Source organism: Chiloscyllium plagiosum, chromosome 3, assembly GCF_004010195.1.
Source record: "Chiloscyllium plagiosum isolate BGI_BamShark_2017 chromosome 3, ASM401019v2, whole genome shotgun sequence".
Classification (NCBI taxonomy): domain Eukaryota; kingdom Metazoa; phylum Chordata; class Chondrichthyes; order Orectolobiformes; family Hemiscylliidae; genus Chiloscyllium; species Chiloscyllium plagiosum.
Genome location: NC_057712.1, coordinates 77,629,781 through 77,654,843, shown reverse-complemented (window position 1 = coordinate 77,654,843; position 25,063 = coordinate 77,629,781). Strand labels below are relative to the sequence as shown.

At 39.8% G+C, this 25,063-nt stretch overlaps 1 long non-coding RNA gene across 1 annotated transcript in view; it reads right to left on the bottom strand.

The window, feature by feature from the left end:
- Positions 1-25,063, bottom strand: part of LOC122548651 — a 101,579-nt gene that overhangs the window by 7,358 nt on the left and 69,158 nt on the right. The window contains exons 2-3 of the long non-coding RNA XR_006311291.1: positions 14,611-14,765; positions 13,770-14,030 (exon numbers count right to left, since the gene is read on the bottom strand). This is a non-coding gene — a long non-coding RNA (uncharacterized LOC122548651). The remainder of the gene's footprint in view (positions 1-13,769; positions 14,031-14,610; positions 14,766-25,063) is intronic.

Here is a 25,063-nt window from a genome sequence, read left to right as displayed (position 1 = left end):
GGGATATTATTTCCCCAGAAACTGAACTATCAGATCCTTGGATCATTTAAAGCTTGAAAGGACCACCTCTGTTATGCTGTCCTTGCAGGAACGACTACAGATCATTGCTCAGATTTCCAATTGTTGGTTCGGGTTATGGTACCAGCAGACCTCATTACCAACAAGGCAGTTCCCAGCCAGGACCAATAGGCTTAATAAGTCATAACTTTATTTGTTTTGTTCTTAACAAAGTTGTCTCTCACTGAACCATGAATATGCAATCTACAGATTTTACTTTACCAGCAAAACAGAAGCTTTTTACAAAGGGATGGAGATAAAACAGAATAATCCACACTAGCTACTTACAATATAAAATTAAAGATTTTAAACACAGTAAAAATAGCTCAAAAACACTACTTTATAAATTGTAAAAAAAAAAGAGCTTTCGTATAATGCCCAAAACACCCTGAAGCGGTTCTCAAAATGTCACTCCTGGTGTAGTGTAAATACCACTTGTAAAATACACTCAATACTTTCTCTGTATCTAACATCTGGTAGATGTAAGTCACTTGGGACTTGAATTTTTACGTCTCTTCCCAGAGCTATCATGCACTTGAGCTTCACTGCTCTCAGCTTCAATAACCACTTCTGAATTTTTTTGTCTGGCCTAGAATCAACATGAACTTACTTCACTCAAAGGACCTAACTCACCACATCCTTCACTTCTCAGCAGAACAGCTGTTTACAGCCATTCTGTTCCAAGATCTTGCTAGAACTAAAACACTAGAGAAAGTTAAATGTGAAACTAAAAGTTTTCACTCACCCAATACTTCCCCCAATCTTAAAAGAAATAGACTCCAGACCTCGCTGTTAAATCTTTGAGGTTGCTTCTAATCATGTGAAACTGTTAACACTGTTTCTTTCTCTGTTGCCAGACCTGCTGAATTCCTCAAGCATTTTCTATGTTTGACTCAATTTTTGTTACCTCGTCACCGTTCTTAATCCCTCCATTGCTTTTGTACTGCAAGCTGCTGATGCATCATTTTATCTTTCGTGAGTTGTAGTGTCCACCAGCTAAACATTATAGTGACAATCGCAACTGCTTTTACTCCTGCCACAAATACCACGCCATTGAATGTGATTTTAATCTTTTTCCGGCAATGCCTCTGATAAAATGAGTTTGTTTGCAACAACAATCTATTCAACCTTTCTGAGCTTCTGTTAATTATTCTTTCTCAATCGCAACCTCAAAAACCTTCTCGGTACACCTCTATTTCAGTGTATCGGTCCCTGAAACCCTCATCCATGTCTTTGTCACAACTATCCCAATGGTATCTCAGTTGAATTAACACACTGCTTTGAAAACATTAGCTCACCCGAAACTTTGCTGCCCACTACAAATCTTAAATATTTGTCTCTCATGTTTTCACTATTATTATGATCTCACCTGATGTTATTACTGGATAAGTTAGGTTTCACACTGAATCTGGTTTGGCAGATCGTTTGTTTTGGATTGTCTTTCATGAGGTGATCACTCACTAAAACCGAAGCAAACAATGTTGCTGCTTGGTGTAATGGACTTGGCCAGACCACTCAAAATATTCTGAGATCTACCTTTCCCTTTCCACGTGGGGATTTCTCTTTGCCCTAATTTCTATCCCTCATGGACTGAAACCGATTCTGGAATCCAGACTGAGTTTTATGGACCAACTCATAATCATGAGATTAGATTAGATTCCCTACAGTGTGGAAACAGGCCCTTCGGCCCAACCAATCCACACCGACCCTCCTAAGAGTAACCCACCCAGACCCATTTCCCTCTACTAACACTCTGGGCAATTTAGCATGGCCAATTCACCTGACCTGCACAACTTTGGACTGTGGGAGAAAACCAGAGGAAACCCATGCAGACACAGGGAGAATGTGCAAACTCCACACAGTCGCCCAAGGCTGGAATCAAACCTGGGACCCTGGTGCTGTGAGGCAGCAGTGGTAACCACTGAGCCACCATGCCGCCCTAATCATCAGCCACTTCAGCTGCTAACCTTGCCGTTTTAACTCTCCGCTCTTCCACATGAGTTCACACTACATCCTCAGTGAGCCTACCCTCAGCCTTATCTCCAGCCTTTTAAGCTGAATTTCCTTTTTAAGTATCAGTTTCTGGAGTTCAAATGCTCACTCTTTTTCTCTCTGTTCTGCTGCTCTCTCTTTTTCCCTCGCTTCTGCTTTTAATCATAACTCAAATTGTTTTATTTCTGCTGCCCTTTCCTTATGTCTCACCTTGAACTCAAGCTGCTTCATTTGTAATTGAATTTTTGCCATCTCTATAGATTCTGATGGTTTCTCCAGCAAGTTTAAATGCTGAGCTACAGCTGTAAATATCTCTCTTTTCCTCACAGAAGCCGGCAGTTCCAATTCCGGCTTCTCTGCTAGTTCCTGCAGCTTGGTCTTATTCATCTTTTGTAAAACTTCCAAAGTCACCACATCCACTTCCAGAAGTTTTTTGACAACTGCAAAAGCCTTTACTATCCCAAGCTTTGACTACCTAACCAAACCAACACCTGAAATAAAGACACTAGCACCTACTACTTGCTGTGTAAAAATCCCACAAGAAGTCCCCAGTCTGTTATTGACTAGGCTAGATAACTCAAAACATTCTCAAGCAGGCAGCCCAGACCATAACATTGCAATTTGTTTTGGTAAGTGTACATTACCCAAAATAATCTAGCTAAGTTGACTATCAGGTTTTACAACAGACAAAATTTTATTCACAAAATTACACAATGAAACACAAAGAACAGAATAAAGAACCTCGACAAAACTGAGTCTAGCCAAACTAGACTTAATTATGCTATTAGGAATATACACAACAGTTCCAATAAGCAAACTCCCTTTACAAACCAGTAAACATGGAACAAATGCTTACATGCTGAAGTTAGAAGGGCAGAAGGAGAGAGAGAGTTTAACAACCTGTTTCCACACAGCTCACTGTTGAACTCCTAACTAGTTCTGGACTGAACTGCTCAGCTAGAGAGCTGACTACTCCCCTTTCATTATACTGGTCACTTCTAAAACATGACCACTTTGGCATGAAGTCTCATCTATTTACATGTCAACAAAAAACCTCTCAAAATTCTTTTTCATCTCTATACCAAACTAGCCACCTCGGAGATAGGAGCTGTTAACGACCCCTCTGACAAAAACCAAGGACACAGTATCCTTGAGAAAAGGAATAGCTTTTAGAAAAGAATGACCAGCTTTGTGACATTGGTTTTAACATAAAACAGAAGTTTATTATGCATCAAAAAGAACGTAAAATTGAATAAGCCAAATTGTTTACATGTAACACATGCTTAATGATTTTGAAACACACAGTAGAAATAAAATCTCATTAATCTCAACAACATCTCATTTCAGTGCTTAAACACCAGTAAAAAATAGATTTTTCTCTATCCCACATAAGGTTTATCATATCTGTGATTTTAAATCCTGGTCATGAGAATACAATAGCTTCTTTCTTGATTTGTCATATAATTGATCTCAGGCTTTCTCAATGTCAAATAACCTCATCAATGTTTTAACAAAACACCTCTGGTCCGGACCTTTAAAACAAAACTCTTTAAATTATGGTAGTCTTTTTTGATCATTCTAAACTACTTATTCTTTTTCTTGAGAGCAATAATTTTACAAGTCCAGCTTCAGCAAAACACCCTGCAAATGTGTTTTTTTCAAGTTATGGGTGTTTCCCTTAAGGCCAAGAACTAATCAGGAACTTCTACCTAAAAGCATATACATCCACTATTTATGTTGTTCATTCATAAACATTCCCAAAATGAACATCACAACATTACTCTCCAGGAATTCTTCAGTCTCACTCTGTTTTTAAAAGAAATTACCATGGCTACAGAAATAATTACAAACTTATCATTAAACCCTTTCAGATGCATAGAAAACCTATAAGCCACTCGTTAAAATTCAAAAATCCAAACGTAAGAATTACATTAAACTATATAAATCACACTCCCTGCATCATACTGACCAATACTGACTTATGTTTCCCCAGTACCTTCAATTTCAAAGTCTATTCTTCATATTTAAATACACCCATGGGATCATCATAACTATTCTTGGGGAACATGGTTATCATCTTATATTAATATTGTGATGTATTTGTTATCACCTTCAGTAAATATCACTGTAGGTCTTTGGATTTACTAGTTAATATTTTCTTCAACTCTAAGGCAGCCAGTGCAGTACTTAATCTTTCAAAACAAGCTGTGTTTCAATCCAAAACCTGAGTTTATAATGCTCCTTTTTGCTGTTCTATTTTGAAAATTAACACGATCATATTGTGCAATTATTTCTGTTATTTCTACTCATACTTTTTTATTAGCTATTTCTTGTTAGTTACATTGTTTCGTCAAACTACACTGGATATATTCAATAACAAATTCAATTTTCCAGTGTGTTGTTACCTTACTCCCAATCTATAAATTGAAATAGAACATAGAACATATAACAGTACAGCACAGTTCGGGCCCCTCGGCCCTTGATGTGCCAACATTTTATTCTACTCGAAGACCAGATTAACCTACATTCCCTTCATTGTACTATCTTCCATGTGCCTATCCAAGAGTCACTTAAACTTCCCTAATGTATCTGACTCTACTACCACTGCTGGCAGTGCATTCCACGCACCCACCACTATCTGTGCAAAGAACCTACCGCTGACATCTCCCCTCAACTTTCCTCCAAACACCTTAAAATCATGCTCCCTCATGATAGCCATTTCTGCCCTGGGAAAAAGTGTCTGGCTATCCACTCTATCTATACCTCTCATCATCTTGTACACCTCTAACAAGTCACCTCTCATCCTTTTTCGCTTTAATGAGAAAAGCCCTAGCTCCCTCAAATTTTCTTCATAGGACATGACCTCCAGTCCAGGAAGGATCCTGGTAAATCTCTTTTGTACTGTCTGTAAAGCTTCCACATCCTTCCTGGAATGAGGCAACCAGAACGGAACACAAGATTCCAAGTGTGGTCTGACCTGGGCTCTATAGAGCTGCAGCATAACTGCTTGGCTCATAAACACAATCCCCCTGTTAATGAAAGCCACACACCATATGCCTTCTTGAAAACCCAATTAACTTGGGTGGCAACTTTGAGGGATCTATAGACATAGACTCCAAGGTCCCTCTGTTTCTCCACACTGCCAAGAATCCTGCCTTTAACCTGAATTCTTCATTCAAATTCGACCTTCCAAAGTGAATGACTTCACACTTTTCCAGGTTGAACTCCACCTGCCACTTATCAGCCCAGTTCTGTATCCTGTCAATATCCCGCTGCAACCTACAACAGCCTTCCCCACTTCACCAACCTTCGTGTCATCGGCAAACCAACTAACCCACCCTTCCACTTTCTCATCCAATTTATTTATAAAAATCACAAAGAGCAGAGGTCCCAGAACTGATCCCTGTGGAACACCACTGGTCACCGAGCTCCAGGCTGAATACTTTACATCTACCATCACCTTCGGTCTTCTATGGACCAGCCAATTCTGCATCCAGACAGCCAAATGTCCCTGTGTCCCATGCCTCCTTACTTTCTGAATGAGCCTACCATGGGAACTTTATAAAATACCTTGCTTAAATCCATGTACACCACATCCACTGGAGTACCTTTATCAATGTGTTTCGTTACATCCTTAAATAAATCAATAAGATTTGTGAGGCATGTCCTGCACCTCACAAAGCCATGCTGACTACCTCTAATCAAATTATGCTTTTCTAAATAATCAGAAATCCTGTCTCTCTGAACCCTCTCTAATACTTTACCCACTACACACATGAGACTGACTGGTCTGTAATTCTCAGGATTATCCCTATTCCCTTTCTTGAACAAGGGAATAACATTTGCCCCCCTCCAATCATCTGGCACTGCTCCAGAGGACAGTGAGGATGCAAAGATCATTGCTAAAGGTGCAGCAATCTCTTCCCTCACTTCCTGTAGTAACCTAGGGTATATCCCATCTGGCCCAGAGGATTTATCTGTCCTTATGATTTGTAAAATTTTCAGAGATCCTCCTTCTTAATATCAACCTGTTTGAGCATATCAGTCTGTTTCACGTTGTCCTCAGAAATGTCAAGGTTCCTCTCAGTAATGAATACTGAAGCAAAATGTTCATTAAGGACCTCTTGTACCTCCTCTTGTTCACCCTTCCCCTTGTGAATCCTGTAGATTCGATCAGAGACATCCTTGATCCTTACACCCGGGAAGCAACACATGATCTGGATGTCTCCAGGTGAATCTCCTGTCTGTTCCTCTCACGATTGAACCTCCTATCACTATCACTCTTCTACTCTCCCCTCTTCCCTTCTGAGCCCCAGAGCCAGGCCATAAAGCTGGCTGCTGTGGCTTTCCCCCCCACAAACAGTATCCAAAACGGTATACTTATTACTGAGGGGAATGGCCACAGGGAATCCCTGCACTGTCTGCCTATTCCCTTTCCCTCTCCTGACAGTCACCCAGCTACCTTGATCCTGCCACTTAGATGTGACTATCTCTTTATAATTCCTCTCTATCACCCCTTCAGCCTCCTGAATGATCTGAAGTTCATCCAGCTCCAACTCCAGTTCCTTTACACAGTCTGTGAAGAGCTGCAGTTGGGTGCACTTCTCGCAGGTGAAGTCTATAGAGACACCAGTGGTGACCCTTACCTTCCACATCCTGCAAGAGGAGCATGCAACTGCCTGAGCCTCTGTCCCCTCTGCTCTAAATTGCATGGATGACTTGGACTGAAGGGTCTGTTTCCGTGCTGTACATCTCCACGACTCTATGACTCTAAATACATAAACAAAGAAAGGGTAATGGAAGAAAATACTTTTGAATGCATGATGTAACATTACAAAAGGATCACGGTGCAAGACAAAAACAATCTGAAAAAATATATGAAGCAAAGTATTACAAGCACTTCCCTAGAAATATAATGTTAATCTAAAGTTCTAGAGGTTTTTGTTTAGCTTTCAGTAGTCTTGTTTACGAATTTAGCATTGTGGGACTGGAGGTTAGGGCAGTTGAATGTTCCTCCTGCAAATTGTGGGAGGTAAGGGACACCTGTAGTGTTCCTGCTGACTGCATCTGTGGGAAGTGCACCCAACTTTAGCTCCTCCAAAACCACGTTAGGGAACTGAAGCTGAAGCTGGATGAACTTCGGATCATTCGGGAGGTGGAGGGGGTTATTGAGAGTAGTCACACCTTAGGTACAAGAAAAAGGCAGGTGGGTTGCAGTCAGGGGATGGAAAGGGAACCGACAGGCAGTGCAGGAATCCCCTGTAGCCGTTCCCCTCAACAACAAGTGTACTGTTTTGGATACTGTTGGGGGGTGGTGGGGTGGGGTGGGGGGATGACTTACCAGAGGTAAGCCATGGGGTACAGGTCTCTGCCACAGAGTCTGTTCCTGTTGCTCAGAAAGGAAGGGGGAGATGAACAGAGCACTGGGACTCCATAGTTAGGGGGGATAGATAGGAGGTTCTGTGGGAATGAGAGAGACTCACGGTTGGTGTGCTGCCCCCCAGATGCCAGGGTTCGTGATGTTTCAGATCGTGTTTTCAGGATCCTTGAGGGGGAGGGAGAGCATCCCCAAATCACAGTCCACATCAGCACCAATGACATAAGTAGGAAAAGGTATGAGCTTTTAAGGCAGAAATACAGGGAGCTCGGGTAGAAGCTTACTGCTGGAACAAACAGAGTTATTATCTCTGGTTAGTTGCCCGTGCCACGTGCCAGCGAGGCGAGGAATAGGGAGAGAGAGGAGTTGAACACGTGGTTACAGTGATGGTGCAGGAGGGAGGGTATCAGATACCTGGATAATTAGAGCTCTTTCTGGGGAAGGTGGGACCTCTACAAATGGGATGGTCTACACCTGAACCGGTGGGGTACCTACATCCGGGGTGGTGTTGTGGGGGGTGATATTTGCTAATGCTGTTTGGGAGGGTTTAAACTAGTTAAGCAGGGGAATGGGAACCTAAATTGGAGTTCAAGTATATAGGAGGTTGAGAGTAGTGAGGTCAGAAATATGGTTTCAAGATTGCGAGAGGGCGCTGTCAAGCAAGAAGTTGGTTTGAAGTGTGCCGACTTCAATGCCAGGAGCATCCGGAATAAGGTGAGTGAACGTGCAGCATGGGTTGGTGCCTGGGACTTTGATGTTGTGGCCATTTCAGAGACATGGATAGAGCAGGGACAGGAATGGTTGTTGCAGGTTCTGGGATTTAGATGTTTCAGTAAGAACAGAGAAGATGTTAAAAGAGAGAGGGTGTGACATTGTTGGTCAAGGATAATATTACGGCTGCAGAAAGGATGTTTTAGGACTCGTCTACTGAAATAGTATGGGCTGATGTTAGAAACAGGAAAGGAGAGATCACCCTGTTGGGAGTTTTCTATCGGCCTCTGAATAGTTCCAGAGATGTAAAGGAAAGGATTGCAAAGCTAATATTGGATACGACCGAGCGTAACGCGGCAGTTGTTATGGGGACTTAACTTTCCAAATATTGACTGGAAATACTATAGTTCAAGCACTTCAGATGGGTCAGTTTTTGTCCAATGTGTGCAGGGGTGTTTCCTGACACAGTATGTAGACAGGCCACCAAGGGGCGAGTCCCCATTAGATTTGATACTGAGTAATGAACCTCGCCAGGTGTTAGATTTGGAGGGAGGTGTGCACTTTGGTGAGAGTGACCACAATTTGGTTATGTTTACTTTAGTGATGGAAAGGGATAGGATTATATACCGCAGGGCAAGAGTTATAGATGGGGGAAAGGCAATTATGATGCAATTAGGCAAGATTTAAGATGCATAAAATGGGGACGGAAACTGCAGGGGATGGGCACAATTGAAAGGTGGAGCTTATTCAAGAAAAGGCTACTGCATATTCTTGATAATTATGTACTTGTCAGGCAGGGAGGAAATTGTCGAGCGAGGGAGCCATGGTTTACTAAAGAAGTTGAAGTTCTTGTCAAGAGGAAAAAGAAGACTTATTTTAGGGTGAGATGTGAAGGCTCAGTTAAGGCGCTTGAGAGTTACAAGTTAGCCAGGAAAGACCTAAAGAGAGAGCTAACAAGAGCCAGGAGGGAACCTGAGAAGTCATTGGTAGATAGGATCAAGGAAACCTCTAAGGCTTTCCATCAGTATATCAGGAATAAAAGAATGACTGGAGTAAGATCAGGGCCAATCAAGGATAGTAGTGGGAAGATGTGCATGGAATCAGAGGAGATGGGGGAAGCACTAAACGTAGTTTTCGTCAGTATTTACACATGAAAAAGACAATGTTGTCGAGCAGAATACTGAGATAAAGGCTACTAGACTGGATGAGATTGAGGTTCACAAAGAAAGTTTCGCAATTCTGGAAAGTATAAAAATAGAGCAGTCCCATGGGCCTTTTGGGATTTACCCTAGGATTCTCTGGGAAGCCAGGGAAGCCTTTGGCTTTGATCTTTATGTCATCATGATCTACAGTAATAGTACACGAAGACTGAAGGATAGCAAATGTTGTTCCCTTGTTCAAGGAGAGGAGTAGAGACAGCATTGGTGATTATAGACCTGTGAACCTTTCTTCAGCTGTGGGTAAAGTTTTGAAAAGGGTGTAAGAGATACAATTTATAATAATCTGGAAAGGAACAATTTGATTAGGGATAGTCAACACGATTTTGTGAAGGGTGGGACGTGCTTCACAAACATTTATTGAGTTCTTTGAGAAAGTGACCAAACAGGTGGATGAGGGTAAAACAGTTGATGTGGTGTATATGGATTTCAGTAAGACATTTGATAAAGTTCCCCACAGTAGGCTAAAAATGTGCACGAAAAATGTGGAGGCATGGACTGAGGGTGATTTAGCAGTTTGGATCAGAAATTAGCTAGCTGAAAGAAGACAGGGTGGTGGTTGATGGAAATGCTCATCCTGGAGTTCAGTTACTAGTGGTGTACCACAAGGATCTATTTTGGGGCCACTGCTGTTTGTCATTTTTACAAATGATCTAGATATTGATTGAAGGATGGGTTAGTAAATTTATGAATTACACTAAAGTTTTTAGAGTTGTGAATAGTGCTAAAGGATGTTGTGGTTAACAGAGGGACATAGATAAGCTGCAGAGCCTGGCTGAGAATGGCAAGTGGAGTTTAATGCAGAAAAGTGTAAGGTGATTCACTTTGTAAGGAGCAACAGGAATAAGGAGTACTGGGCTAATGGTAAGATTCTTGGTAGTGTAGATGAACAGAGAGATCTTGGTGTCCATGTACATAGATCCCTGAAAGTGACCACCCAGGTTGATCGGGTTGTTCAGAAGGCATACGGTGTGTTACCTTTCGTTATTAGAGAGATTGAATTTTGGAGCTATGAGGTCATGCTGCAGCTGTACAAAACTCTGGTGCAGCCGCACTGGGAGTATTGCATATAGTTCTGGTCACTGCATGAGAGGAAGAGTGTGGAAGTTTTGGAAAGGGTTCAGAAGAGATTTCCTAGGATGTGCTGGGTATGGAGGGAAGGTCTTATGTGGAAATGCTGAGGAACTTGAGGCTGATTTTGTTAGAAGGAGATTGAGAGGTGACTTAATTAAGACAAATGAGATAATCGGATAATTAGATAGAGTGGACAGTGAGAGCCTTTTTCCTCAGATGGTGATGGCTAGAACGAGGGGACATAGCTTTAAATTGAGGGGTGATAAATATAGCACAGATATCAGAGGTAGTTTGGTCTTATGTGGAAATGCTGAGGAACTCGAGGCTGATTTTGTTAGAAGGAGATTGAGAGGTGACTTAATTTAGACAAATGAGATAATCAGATAATTAGATAGGGTGGACAGTGAGAGCCTTTTTCCTCAGATGGTGATGGCTAGAACGAGGGGACATAGCTTTAAATTGAGGGGTGATAAATATAGCACAGATATCAGAGGTAGTTTCTTTACTCAAAGAATAGAAGGGGCGTGTAACAGCCTGCCTTCAACAGTAGTAGACTTGCAGACTTTAAGGGCATTTAAATGGATTGACATTTGGATGAAAATGGAATAATGTAGGTTAGATGGGCTTCAGATTGGTTTCACAGGTCGGTGCAACATTGAGGGTCAAAGGGTCAGTACTGCGCTGTAATGATCTGTGTTCTATGTTCTATAGTTCACTGACCACATGGTGGACATGCCTGGTGTTGTGATAACAGGTTTGAAATAAAATTAGTTTAGCTCATGCCTGGTAGCTAGATTGACATAGGAACTAGTGCATATTCTCTCTAAATACTCACATTCCAGCTTGAAGTTCCTCAATCAGCATATCACACACCCAATCAAGGAGGCTGCAGGACTAGATCTGGTTCCTTAATACATTGTGTTTATGGCAAACGTATGGGTTGGAAAAAGTGGCATCTTTAAAATATATGGGTATGCAATGAGGGACATAAATATGGAATTTAAAAGTATTGAGAGGAAGTAATAAGATTAGGCAGGTGAAGTGGAAATGAGAACACAAGGATTTCCAGCCAAAGGACAAAAAAGGGAGCGAGCAGGAATTTTTAAGTACGTCAATTCAAAAAGGAGAGTCCAAAAGTGTGGATCTCTGAGAGAGGAAGTGAAAGGATGACTGTGGTATTCCTCAGTGTTTGTCTCCATTTTCTAGGAGAATGTGAAAATAACACCGTAATGGCAATAACACTGTAATAGTTAGGAGCTATCCTTGAGAAGGAAACTATTAAAAATATCAATACGATTAGATGAGGAAGAGCGTGATGTACTGGCTATGATAGAAAACAATACTAAAGACCTTCAAAATGAATGCCTAACAGGATTATTTATGCCAACAGAATTCAATAAGTCTTGAAACTGGAAATGAGGCTGGCATCAAACAAACAAACTGTGGAAAGAAAATTTCAGAAGTCCTGTGTACTTCCATAAACAGCAATTTCACCAAAGGACTATCAGTGGATAAACATTACACACTTATTCAAATAATGAAAAACTGAGTTTGGAAATCAGATGGAAGTATTTTGATGAACTGGGTTAATCCCTTTGTTTATCTACAATGTCACAGCAAAAGATAAAGGAAAGTATACACCAAATGGTATGACTGAACAGTAGAGGAACAGAGACATTCTGGGAATGCAGATATGTAGCTTTTTAAACATGTTAGAAAAAATACGTAGGCAAATGGGGCCTTCAATTTAAAAATGAGGAAATGATGTTCAATTTGTATTAGACCTTAGTTAGAGCATTGCTGACAGTTCTTGGTAACCTATTATGGCCATGGAAAGGTTACACTGAAGATTCAATAGAAAGCATTAATTAGAAAAAAAGTAAGGGACTGACTGACCTTTTGAATTGAGTGAGGATCATATTTAATACTGTAGGTTGACTTTCAAATAGAAATTAATTGTGTTGTGCTCCTGATGTTATATCATGTATCCTAATCAAGAAGCTCATCTATAAGGTATTGCAATAAGTAAAGAAACAAAAAGCCAACTTGTTGAAAATTCTAGTAGGTGCATGAGAAACTGTTAAACAGTAAGGTAATTTGGCTCATATTACAATGAATATTACTAGCTTCTGCAGAACCCATTTAACTTAGAATATAATCTGAAAGTATGTCATAGATGTAGCTTTTTAAATTAGTTTGTGGAGCATTCAAATGCTCAAACCATTTAAATAATTACAATAATTTTATTTGCATTTTATTTTTAGAACATAATATTCCTAAAGATGGGTTAGGCAACATATTTTAGGCTTCATTGGAAATAAAATTATGTGAATGGCTTCCCAAATATCCCTCCATTACTTGCATATAACCTAATCATGATGGTAATGGCACTCAACTCTAATGGCTCTTCCCAAAATGAAAGGGTATTTGTCAAGTGCTTATATTACACATGGTACACCCTTAATTGGGGTCTGTTACACATTGGTCCATTTCTAAACAAAAGGCTCAGAAGTCATGTTGAACTCATTACACAAAGAGCTGAACAGATAAGCCATTTATCCCTTAACAAGTGCTCTGCAATTCAGTGAGATTGTGGCTGATCTATGATCTAATTCCATATATCCATGTTTTTCCAATATTCTTTTATACCTTACACTTAAAACAGCTTTGAAACTTTCAATTGTTTATTTGTGGTATGAAGTTTCAAACTTTTTCCACCATTGTTGAAGTGTTTTCTAATTTCACTAAGTTTTCTGTCTCTATCTCTCTCTCTCTCTCTGCCTCTCTACTTCCTTAAGTATACTGGAAAGTAGATTATTGGGCCCTAGGAATTTAATGGCCTTCACATCAACTTTCCCAACCCTAATCCCTAATAATACTGAATTCATTCAGTTCCTCCTTATCACAAGACCCTGTGCTCCCCAACATTTTTGGAACGTTATATGTGTCCTCCTTTATGAAGACAGAATTAAAATATGTATTTAATGATCTCTTTGTTCTTCGTAATAACTTCCCTTAGAGAAGGGGAGCATGCAGTTATTAGATTGCTGCTGTGATTAAGGTCCAATAGCTAAAGTAATAGAGTCAATATCTGTTTATATATTCATCAGGCACAGATGTGATGGACCAGACTGCACATGACAGAGGTTAACCTGTCCACGGAGGCGGTCAGATGCTCTCTTACCATACGTGGCATGGTACAACAGCATTATATAGTCCTCCAACCTTGCAGTCAGTTTGACTTCTGACAAACCTCTCTCCACCGTTCTCGTGTCTGTTTGTGCACTTGTATGAAGTTGTTATTGCTGACACCATGGTTCCATCCCCTGCCTAAAACTTACCCTCCAGCAATCCTCTGGGTGACAATGACCTTGAGCATTTCTTGCTTGATAATCCAAGGTGGCATGGCAGTGGTGTGCTCCTGACTCTAATCAAGCTAACATATCCACCGAGGTGTCAGTATCTGGGCTGGTGGAGGGTGCAAGAGGCACTCTTGCCAATGCATCCTCTGTGGGATCTGTGACTTCTTCCTTAAAGGTGAGGAGAAATTGTCTTGCAGGGATGTCTCCTTAACGGCAAAGATTGTGAGGATTTACTTGTTCCTGGTAGAGACTATAAAAAGAATGAGTTGCAGAATGGTAAAAGAAATGTGGGCATATTAAAGAATACATTCATGATATTGGTAATGGGTGTGCAATGGAAGTCAGTTAGCTCAGTTGGTTGGATGACTAGTTTGCAATGCAGATTTCTTCCATCAGTGCAGATCTAATGCATATACCAGCTGAGGTCACTGTGAAGGCCTTGCCTTCTCACTCATCTCCCTTGCCTGAGCTGTGGTGACCCTCAGGTTAAACCACCACCAATTCATCACTATAAGAGAGCAACCCTATAGTCTACAGAGTCTACAGTGATTTACCAATGGGTGAACAGCACAGTAATGGACACTGGTTCTTACCTGGGGGGTGGGCTAAGATAAAAGGTAGGGAGGAGGGACTTGGGGGAGGGGCGTCGGAAATGTGATAGGTGGAAAGAGGTCAAGGTGAGGGTGATAGGTCAGACTGGGGTGAGGGCGGAGAGGTCGGGAAGAAGATCTTATGCCCGAAACGTCGATTCTCCTGTTCCCTGGATGCTGCCTGACCTGCTGCGCTTTTCCAGCAACACATTTCCAGCACTGGTTCTTACCTGGTCATCAGGTCATGGAGGTTTCAGCATCACAATGTGCGCAGTTGCAGTTCCCTCAAGGAAGGAATTATATCTCCCCTCAGGGTGAGAAGACAAGTGTCAGACACCCTATTCCCTCTTTTGGCTCCTTCCACACTCTTTTGGGCTGCTTTATCCTGGAATGAGACAAAGAGAGAGAGATTGAGTGAGATGGAAGTGCCCGGCACAGCTGCTAGTGTTGGTGCAGTGGGAGAAAGGTGATATGGTGCCTTGAGTGAGCGAGTACTTCATGCAGTCTGCCTGAGTGGTTCATTGTCTGGGGATGCTGGGTTGCACAATAGTGGGTGCAAGAAGATGCTGCATTGCAATACTGAGAGTGATAGACCATGAGACTTGATGGGAGGTGGATGCAGTTACAGAGATAGAGATAGTGTGAGGTTGAGTAAGCAGAAGAAGCTGATGGAACTAAGCTTATAGAGTGGAGAAGGTCATTGACCTTCTTGCAGCATTATTGGGCGATCCTCCAGACCATTGACATCACACTGACTCCAGTGAAAATTCTGGATTAGGTTGGCAGGGTCTGATAGCAAGGAGTCCTTTGCCAGTCCTGAGGGAAGGTTATCATTCTCCTGTACACCACCCTGTCCATCAGGACCTCTATGTTCCTATCGGCAAAGTCTGGAACCAACTTGCCTTTGTCCACAATCTCCAGGGAAATTCATAGGGAGCCAGATAGGCAGCTTGTAATGAAAGATGCTAAACCTGACAAACAACTGTGTTTTACAAATGGCATGGGTTCCAGATATCCACTGTTGTGAAGTAAGACAGTATGAGCAGAACACCATAGAGGTATAGTGCAAGGGTAATGAGGTGAGTTTTGGAGATTGACATAAAAATCTTGTTAAGATTGCTTAGAGAAACCTTTCATGAAACTCGTAAAATTGACCAATTTCTGGTAAAATTCAGTCCAGGGTGTAATGTTAAAGAGATTGTTATGATTATATTGCATATATATATATATAGCAAGGAATATATATATATATATATATTCCTTGCTATATATATATATATGCAATATAATCATAACACTCTCTTTAACATTACACCCTGGACCGAATTTTTACCAGAAATTGGTCAATTTTGTGAGTTTCATGAAAGGTTCCTCTTAGCAAATCTTAACAAGATTTTTATGTCAATCTCCAAAACTCACCTCACTACCCTTGCACTATACCTCTATGGTGTTCTGCTCATACTGTTTTATATTTTTTATATATATATATGCAAAAAACACTAATTTATCCTAAGAATCTGGTCAAATTTCAATACAATCTTACAAACCGAGTTTATGTATTAATGTTATCCCTGCCAAGCAGGGGATGTCCTCTCAGCTTCTGTATGGGTTTGCTTTATCAACATGCAACAAAGTCAAGCAATTCCCTCATGTACTTCACGAAACGTCCATCATCCCACCCTCCGACTAAAAAAATCTGCAGGAACCCTTCCTGATCTGACCTAAAGGCAGAGAAAATACAACATATGGATTTCCCCTGCGGGTTGTGGAGATGAGCTTCAGACAGTGTTATAGTGTATGCAAATTACAGGCTGGCATTCAGTGAAAAATGACACATTTCCCTGATTCAGTTAGTGCAAAAATATTACGCATAAATTTTCAGCTTTTTTTTACAAGTTTGCATTTTCCACACTGCTGAAAGCAAGACAATCACATCTGTTATTTAATTTCTTCTTCTTCCTAATCATTGTTTGGTGGGGAAAAGAATAAGCCCATATTTGAAAAGATGAAATTGTCCCTACAATGAGAATTGTGATTAATTTCTTGCCGAATCCAATTACTCAAAGAAGTCTAAGAAATTTTAATTTTTTTCTTTATAGCGGCCTAGCCTGAATGTGCCATCCATGTCACAGTTCACTAAATTATAGATAACATTGCAAATTGCAAAGCTGTGGAACTGAATTTGATATCTAATTATTACTATTCGACTCTGCCTTTGGGACAGTCATCACTATCTGAGAAATGAATCTACAAAGTGCTCTAATATAACTAGAATTGGAAGATTAAGAATGAGAAAAACGACACCATCAATTCACAAATTCCCGTACATCTGATGGAACCATCAGCAGAATTGGACAGGCTGGTAAAATAATTGCAGTAAAAGACTACTTGCAGACTGTTTATATAATTCTCACATACTAGACCTTACTGTAAAAAAGTCATTGTTGTTTTTAACCCACCCACAACAAATGGTCCATATCAACATAGGTAAGAAAACTTTTCAAACTACTGATCAGCTTTCCCATTGACATATGTGACAAAAAAATTAAGGGCCACTGTATTTCAATAAATCTAACTAATCCCATTAGTTTCATTATTTCTGTCCCAAGGCAAATTCTAAGATAGATGAATTGGAGTTAACCAGTACGTATGATTTGAAGGCTATGAAATGAAATATCAGTGAACATAATTTATTGATCATAAATGATTAAAAGTTAAAATTCTTTAGCCATATGTGACTCTATCATTGTTGATATGCTTCATTCAAATTAAATATTCAAATATTGGCATTTTTTTTCAATTGTCATATTTTAGATCAGTTTTGCTTGACATCATCACTGATCATTTTTATTTTTGAGGTATTTAGATGTTGATCAGAAAAACAAGAATAATAATGAGGAACTTAGAATATGACAGTGTCAAGTATTAAACATAAATCTCGAATTAGGCATTAGATGAAATTTTTCTTGTTTTGAATTGCTTCAATCTTTCGTGGAATGTGAGGATCTTTGTTAAGCTGATGCTGGAGGTTCACCACTAACTTATCTTTTTTGTATGTATAAATGAGTCATGACAATTCATTTGATTGATGTCCCTTCCATTGAATTCAAAACCTGTTCCCTCCATCACTTCACATTGTGGTTCATTATGTACAATTTACAGAAGGTGGATCAACCCATATTATTACTTTGACAAGAGCTCCCTCCCTTATAGCCAGGCAGAACAAGAGCAGAAAGCTCAACTATCTTCAAGTTCTGCTTCATGTCAACATCATCCTTGTGTGACATATATTCTGTTCCTTCATTGCCTTAGTGGTAATCTCACTGGACTAGAAATCAGAGACCCAGAAAATGATTTGGGGAAATGTTTTCAAATCCTACCATGGCAGGTTGCAACATTTGAATTCAAATTTAAAATATCTGAAATCAATTGCAACCACATAATCATTATTAATTGTCGTTTCCAGAGTGTACTAGAAAATTGAAAATATATAACATTTGGCTGTGAAATGGATACATGAGTTTTGGTTGCTATTTTGACAACAATTTGAATCTAACCAATCAGTTTAAATTATGCCCCAGGATACTAAAACCCAATAATTTATTGTTTCGCCAACATTAATCGAATGAGACAATCCGATGTTGGAGATATACAAATGGAGAGAGCGCAACTGCCATCGAGAGACCCCCAAGAAATTAGGAAACACTCTTTATCAATTTAAAATATCTGAAATCAATTGCAACCACATAATCATTATTAATTGTCGTTTCCAGAGTGTACTGGAAAATTGAAAATATATAACATTTGGCTGTGAAATGGATACCTGAGTTTTGGTTGCTATTTTGACAATAATTTGAATCTAACCAATCAGTTTAAATTATGCCCCAGGATATTAAAACCCAATAATTTATTGTTTGGGCCAACATTAATCGAATGAGACAATCCGATGTTGGAGATATACAAATGGAGAGAGCGCAACTGCCATCGAGAGACCCCCAAGAAATTAGGAAACACTCTTTATCAAAGGTATCTTTTCATATGAAGCATGTTCACAGCAAAAGGAAAGATGATGATCCAGGGAGATCTTCACCCGGAAGAAGAAAAACACTGAAACTGACAGCAGCTATGTGGTTTTGAAATTAAGTTGATGTAATTTTAATAAGTGTCTTATTGGAACAGCATGTTGTTATAGAGTTAGAGGCAGATAGTAAGCAGTTAAGAGAAAGGGGGCTTAGAGTTGTGAATAGCTTTTGTCTAATGTCCATTTCTGGAATTAAAAAATAAATTGATGTTCTTTTCTTTAAGCAGTGAAATTTGAGAGTTCTCTGTCACTTATATTTTAACAGATTACTAGGTGAGGTGAACTTTTCTCGTGTTTGGTTTAATTAACAGAGGGGTTCACTTTCATGTCGTAACAGTTTGGGGATTTGGATCCGAGATTTGGATAGATTTGGATAGGTTTAGACAGATCTAGTCTGAGATTTGGACAGATTTGAACAGATTTGGGATACAAAAGGTCCCAGCAGATTTAAACAATTAGTGTCCTAGATCTTCAAATAAAACTAGATCAAACAATTAGTTTAATTTTGGTTACTTTTGGTCGGTAAAATTAAAAATGTGGAAAATGGCTCTTAAGATTGCTAAGGAGGTTCTGGGGTTTGAAGATGCTTCCCGAATTTGTTAGAATTAGCAAATAGGTTAGAATTGGGTTTAAGCAGGGACAGAAGGAAAGTTGAAAATGTAATGGAATTGGTCAAACACATAGGTGTATCAGAGAAACAGACAAGTGCAGTAGAGTTAGACAAACTTGAATTGCAATTGAGGCAAATGGTGTTTGAAGATAACGAAAGAGAGAGAGAGAGAATAAAGAGAATGAGAGAGAGAATTTGAACTTCAGAAATTGTGATTTAGTCAGGAAAGTTAAGATAACAGGTTAGAGAAGGGAGAGGGATGTATACAAATATGTTAAAACACTAATATATTTTGATGGGAAAGAATTAAAGCCTTCTTTATTTCATTTGAAAAATTGGCTAGGCAGGTGGAGTAGGCAGAGAACTTCTGGATATTCTTAGTTCAGACCGAGCTGGTAGGCAGAGCTAGTGAGGTTTTGCAGCGCTGTCAGATGAGGAGTCAAGAGATTATGAAGATGTCAAACAGACTATTTTGAGGCCTTATGAATTGATACCAGAAGCGTATCAACAGCGGTTCAGAAGAAACCAAGTCAGACTTATGGTGAGTTTGAAAGAATTGAACATAGTAATTTTGATAGATGGGTGTGGGCCTCAAAAATAAATAAGACCTATGAGGCTCTAAGAGAGATTATTTTACTGGAGGAGTTTAAAAACTCACTTCCAGAGATAATACAAATTCATGTTGATGAACAGAAAGTTGAAGAAGTAAGTAGAGTAGCAGAGGTGGCAGATGAATGGGCATTGGTGCATAAGGTAAAATTTAGCTTCTGCAACAATTTCACCCTGTGAGGGATAGAAATTTGGAGAAAGAGACATCCTACACTACAAAACAAAGAGTAGAGAACACTGTTATTAGTTTACCATAGATGAAAAAAACTAGCCCAAGAGAATGGAAAGGTGTGAAAGGCCTCGGGTGTTTTCACTGTAATGGAGTGGGACACACAAAAATTACAGTGCCAGTGGTTTAAGAAGGTTACAAGGAAAAGGTGTTTTCACTGACAGAAGGTAGGTCATGTAGAGTCACAGTGCTGATAGTTAAAGAAAGGCATTGTGGGAAAAGATGTGATAAGAGAGGCTAAGCCAGTGGGATTAGTGAAAGTAGTAAAGGAAACCCCAAGAAAAGTCGAAGAGATGCAGGAAAGTGCACAACCTGGGCAGGGGCTGAGTATTGAGTTAGTGCTTGATCTCTATAAAGACTTCACCTCTGTAGGTAAAGTGTACTCAGGAACAACCGGGGGAAAAAGGGAAAGAAGCTATAATTTTGAGAGATACGGGATCTAATCAGTCTCTAATATTAAGAAATGAATGTATTTGCAGTCTTTCTGACAGGTTACCCAGGACCGTGGTAACTTGTGGATTGATGGACATAAATTTCGCGTTCCCCCGAGTAAGATCAGGTTGGAGAGCCAAATCAAAACTGGGGAAGTAACAATGGGAGTGATTGACAGAGTGTCAGTTCCAGGAATACGTTTTGTTTTAGCAGGATCCAAGGTGGGAGTAACACCCGTTGTTGTGGAAAAGCCAAAAGAAGACCAGGGAACTGAGGAGTTAAAAGAAAAATACCCTGGAATTTTTCCCGACTGTGTAGTAACAAGATTCCACTGTCATAAGTCACAGCACAAAGCAAATACTAAACAGAAAGATAAGGAGTTCAGTTACTGGACACCTTGTTTGGTGTAGTGGTGCAGGAAAAACCTGAACAGGCAGAGGGTCAAGCAGAAGTGTTTAGTCCTGAAAGGTTAATGGACATTCAACAGAAAGACGAGGTGATAAAAGATATATATACTTTTTGCATACTCAGAAAAGGAATCAGAATGTAGTCCTAAGAGTTATTATCTTAAAGATAAAATCCTAAGATGGAAATAGAGACCACAGTAGGTTAGTGAGAGGAGAAATGGTAAGCGGTGCACCAGATTGTGTTGCCGGTAACATGCAGAAAGGGAGTATAATGGGTCGCACATTAATGGGTCACCTCAGTGTGTGGAAGACTCAGGCTAAGGTACAAAATCACTCCTGTTGGCCTGGACTACACAAGGATGTGGTTACATTTTGCCATATATGTCATGTGCGCTAAATAGTAGGTAAGCCACAGGCAGTAATAAAACCAGCACCTTTGTTGGCAATTCCCCCATTTGAAGAACCTTTCACTTGGGTTATGATTGATTGTGTAGGACTTATCCCTAAAACTAAAAGTGGAAACCAGTACTTGCTAACCATAATGGATGTGTCTACCAGATTTCCAGAGGCAATTCATATTAAGACAAAAAGGGTGGTAGAGGAGTTAGTAGCTTTCTTTACCCAGTATGGGCTATCCAGAGAGATTTAGTCAGACCAAGTGTCTAATTTTACTATTAGGCTGTTTAAAGAAGTCATGGATAGCAGAGGCATACACCATTTTAAATCAAGTGTGTATAATCCTGAATCCCAGGGAGCTTTGAAAAGGTGGCATTAGACCCTGAATACCATTTAATTTTTTTTTTTTTTCCTGTTTATTTATATTTTATTAAACAAATTACAAACAATTTACAAAGAACATTTACAGCTGTACATAAGAGACAGCAATTTTACAAGGGAGAGGAGCAGCAAAGCTAGGCCCCAAACCCTACCATTCAACCATTTTACAGGGAGGGGAGGACAAACCTCAAATCCCAGTTCCACATATGACAAGACAGTGACAATGACATTTGTACATTAGACAATACCGTTACATACAAAAGTGCAGACAATACAAGCCCAGCAAGCCCCCGCCCCTCCCACCTCATGCCTGTTTATACTTTTCTTTTTTTTCCACCTTCCGGTTCTCGGTCCACCCCATGCCCCTTCCATTGGGATAAAGGGATCTCATTTATAATGTTTGCTATTAGAGATGCCCCAAATGAATCTATTCAGTTTACTCCCTTTGAGTTAATATTCAGACATGATGTGAGTTAAGTCAGGTAAACGATCTGGCAAAGAAGCTGGAAAGATAAAAGCTGTATCGGATATGTCATGTGAACATGTTAAAACCTTACTGTAATAGAGACAGGGAACTGAAGAAACAGGTGTTAGTTACTGCTGCAAAGAGTTAGGAATCAAATCCGGAGTTTGTGGAGTTTGATGTGCCTCAAAATACGTTAAATAATGAGGAAGTCCTTGAGGACTGGGATAGGATAGTAAAGTATCTATCTCAGGAGCAAAGAACCCATTTGAAAGGTTTGTTGCAGCAGTATGGGGACATCTGCAGGAATTAGATGGAGAGGAGTAATACTATTGTGTATGAAGTGGAAGTAGGGAAAGCTATTCTGATAAAACAACACCCCTACAGACTTAATCCTCTCAAAAGCACACAGGTCCAGAAGGAAGTGGTTGTGATGCTCAACGAAGATATCATCAAACCGAGTCAGGGTGAGTTGAATTCACCAATTATGTTAATTCCCAAACTTGATAGGACTGAAAGATTCTGTGTGGACTATCAGAAGGTCAATGCCATAACAAAATTGGACTCATACCCAATACTAAGATTGGAGGACTGTATAGAGAAAGTTGGACAAGCCAGTTATGTCACAAAGTTCGACTTACTGCATGGTTATTGACAGGCGCCTTTATCAGAGAAAGTGAAAGATGTTTCTGTGTTTGTAACCGCAAATGGGCTATGTCAATTCAAAGTGATGCCCTTTGGAATGAAGAACACACCTGCCACATTCCAAAGACTCATGAACAGAGTTGTGGCCAATTAACAAATGGTGCAGTTTATCTGGATGATGTAGTGATTTTTAGCAAGTCATGGAAAGATCACACGGTTCTGTTATAGAGTCATAGAGATGTACAGCATGGAAACAGACCCTTCAGTCCAACCTATCCATGCCGACCAGATATCCCAACCCAATCTAGTCCCACCTGCCAGCACCCGGCCCATATCTCTCAAATCCTTCCTATTCATATACCCATCCAAATGCCTCTTAAATGTTGCAGTTGTACCAGCCTCCACCACATCCTCTGGCAGCTCATTCCATACACATACCACCCTCTGCGTGAAAAAGTTGCCCCTTAGGTCTCTTTTATATCTTTCCCCTCTCACCCTAAACCTATGCTCTCTAGTTCTGGACTCCCCAACCCCAGAGAAAAAACTTTGTCTATTTATCCTATCCATGCTCCTCATAATTTTGTAAACCTCTATAAGGTCACCCCTCAGCCTCTGACACTCCAGGGAACACAGCACCAGCCTGTTCAGCCTCTCCCTGTAGCTCAAATCCTCCAACCCTGGCAATATCCTTGTAAATCTTTCCTGAACCCTTTCAAGTTTCACAACATCTTGGCAGAGCTCTTTGAACAATTACGAGAAGCAAAACTGTAATAAACTTAAAGGAAACAGAATTTGCGAAGTCGGAGGTGAGATTCTTAGGACATAATATCAGTCATAAAAGGTTGACCTCAAGGAATGTGAAGACGAAGGCCATCAAGGAACTTCCATTACGATCCTCAAAGAAAGGGGTGCTTTGATTTTTGGAATTGAGCGGATTCTACCAGAAGTTTGTTCCAGACTTCAGCACTGCTAACAGATATACTAAAGAAGAACACAAAATTTCAGTGGACAGAACAATGCCAGGAGGCATTTGAAAATTTAAAAGCTGTATTAACCACCACACCAGTTTTAGCTGCCTCAATGTTTTGAAACCCTTCAAAATTGCAATCGATGCTAGTGATAAAGGAGTTGGAGCTGTATTGGTGCAGGAAGATGATAATGGAATTGAACGACCAATTGGTTACTTTTCAAAGAAACTCAACATGCACCAGGGGAAATACTCTACCATCAAAATAGAATTATTGAGTTTGGTACTAGCCTTACATTCTAATGTTTGTGTGACAAAAATGTGTCGGAGAAAGATGTATGCATGGACCACAATCCTCTTATATTTTTGGAAAGATTTAAGATGAAAGTATGAGACTATTTCACTGGAGTCTTCTGTTACAGCCATTTAATTTGCAAATTGTGCCTGTCGTGGGTTGTAAAAATGTGATAGCAGATGCACTATCATGGATTTAAAGGAAAAAGTATAGATAACAATAGACAGATTTCAATGTTATATGTATGAGTGTAGAAATTAATATGAAAGTCTAACTTAAATTAATAACCAATGTATTTCATTGTAATGGGATTAAAAATTTGAAAGAAAATGAAGCCATCATTTTATATTGAAGGGAGGTGTTATGAAGCTGAACTGTACCTTTAGGAAAAAGTGAATGCTGTTCTGAAATGAGAGCTTACAAGCACCTGTGTATATGACGAGATGGCAGCCCTAGAGAGTGTACTAGAAAATTGAAAAAATGTAACATTTGGCTGTGAACTGGATGTCTGAGTTTTGATTGCTGCTTTGACAACAATTCAAATGTAACTAATTAGTTTAAATTATGCCCCAGGATACTAGAATTTGAACTTATTGTTTCGTCAACATTGAACCAATGAGACAATCCAATGGTGGGGATATACAAATGGAGGGTGAGCAACTGCCATCAAGAGAGACCCAAGAAATTAGGAAATACTCTCTATCAAAAGTGCCTTTTCATATGAAACATATTCGCATAAAAAGAAAGAAGATGACTCAGGGAGATCTTTAGCCAGAAGAAGAAAGACACCCAAGATGACAGCAGCTGTGTGGTTTTGAAATTTAAATTGAGATAATTTTAGTAAGTGTCTTATTGGAACAGCATATTGTTATAACGCTGGAGGCAGGTAATAAGCAGTTAAGAGAAAGGGGGGCTTAGTGTTGTGAATAGCTGTTGTTTAATATTCACTTTTAAAGTTAAAAAATAAACTGATGTTCTTCTCTTTAAATAGTGGAAATTGGGATTTCTCTGTCACTCATATTTAACAGATTATGAGGCAAGGTGAGCTTTTCTGGGTGCTTGGTTTAATTATCAGAGGGGTTCACCACTGTGTCATAATAGTATGTTTATGTTCTATTACTCTACTGTTCCTTTGAGCCTCTATCAGTTAGTTTCTGATGTGGAGTGT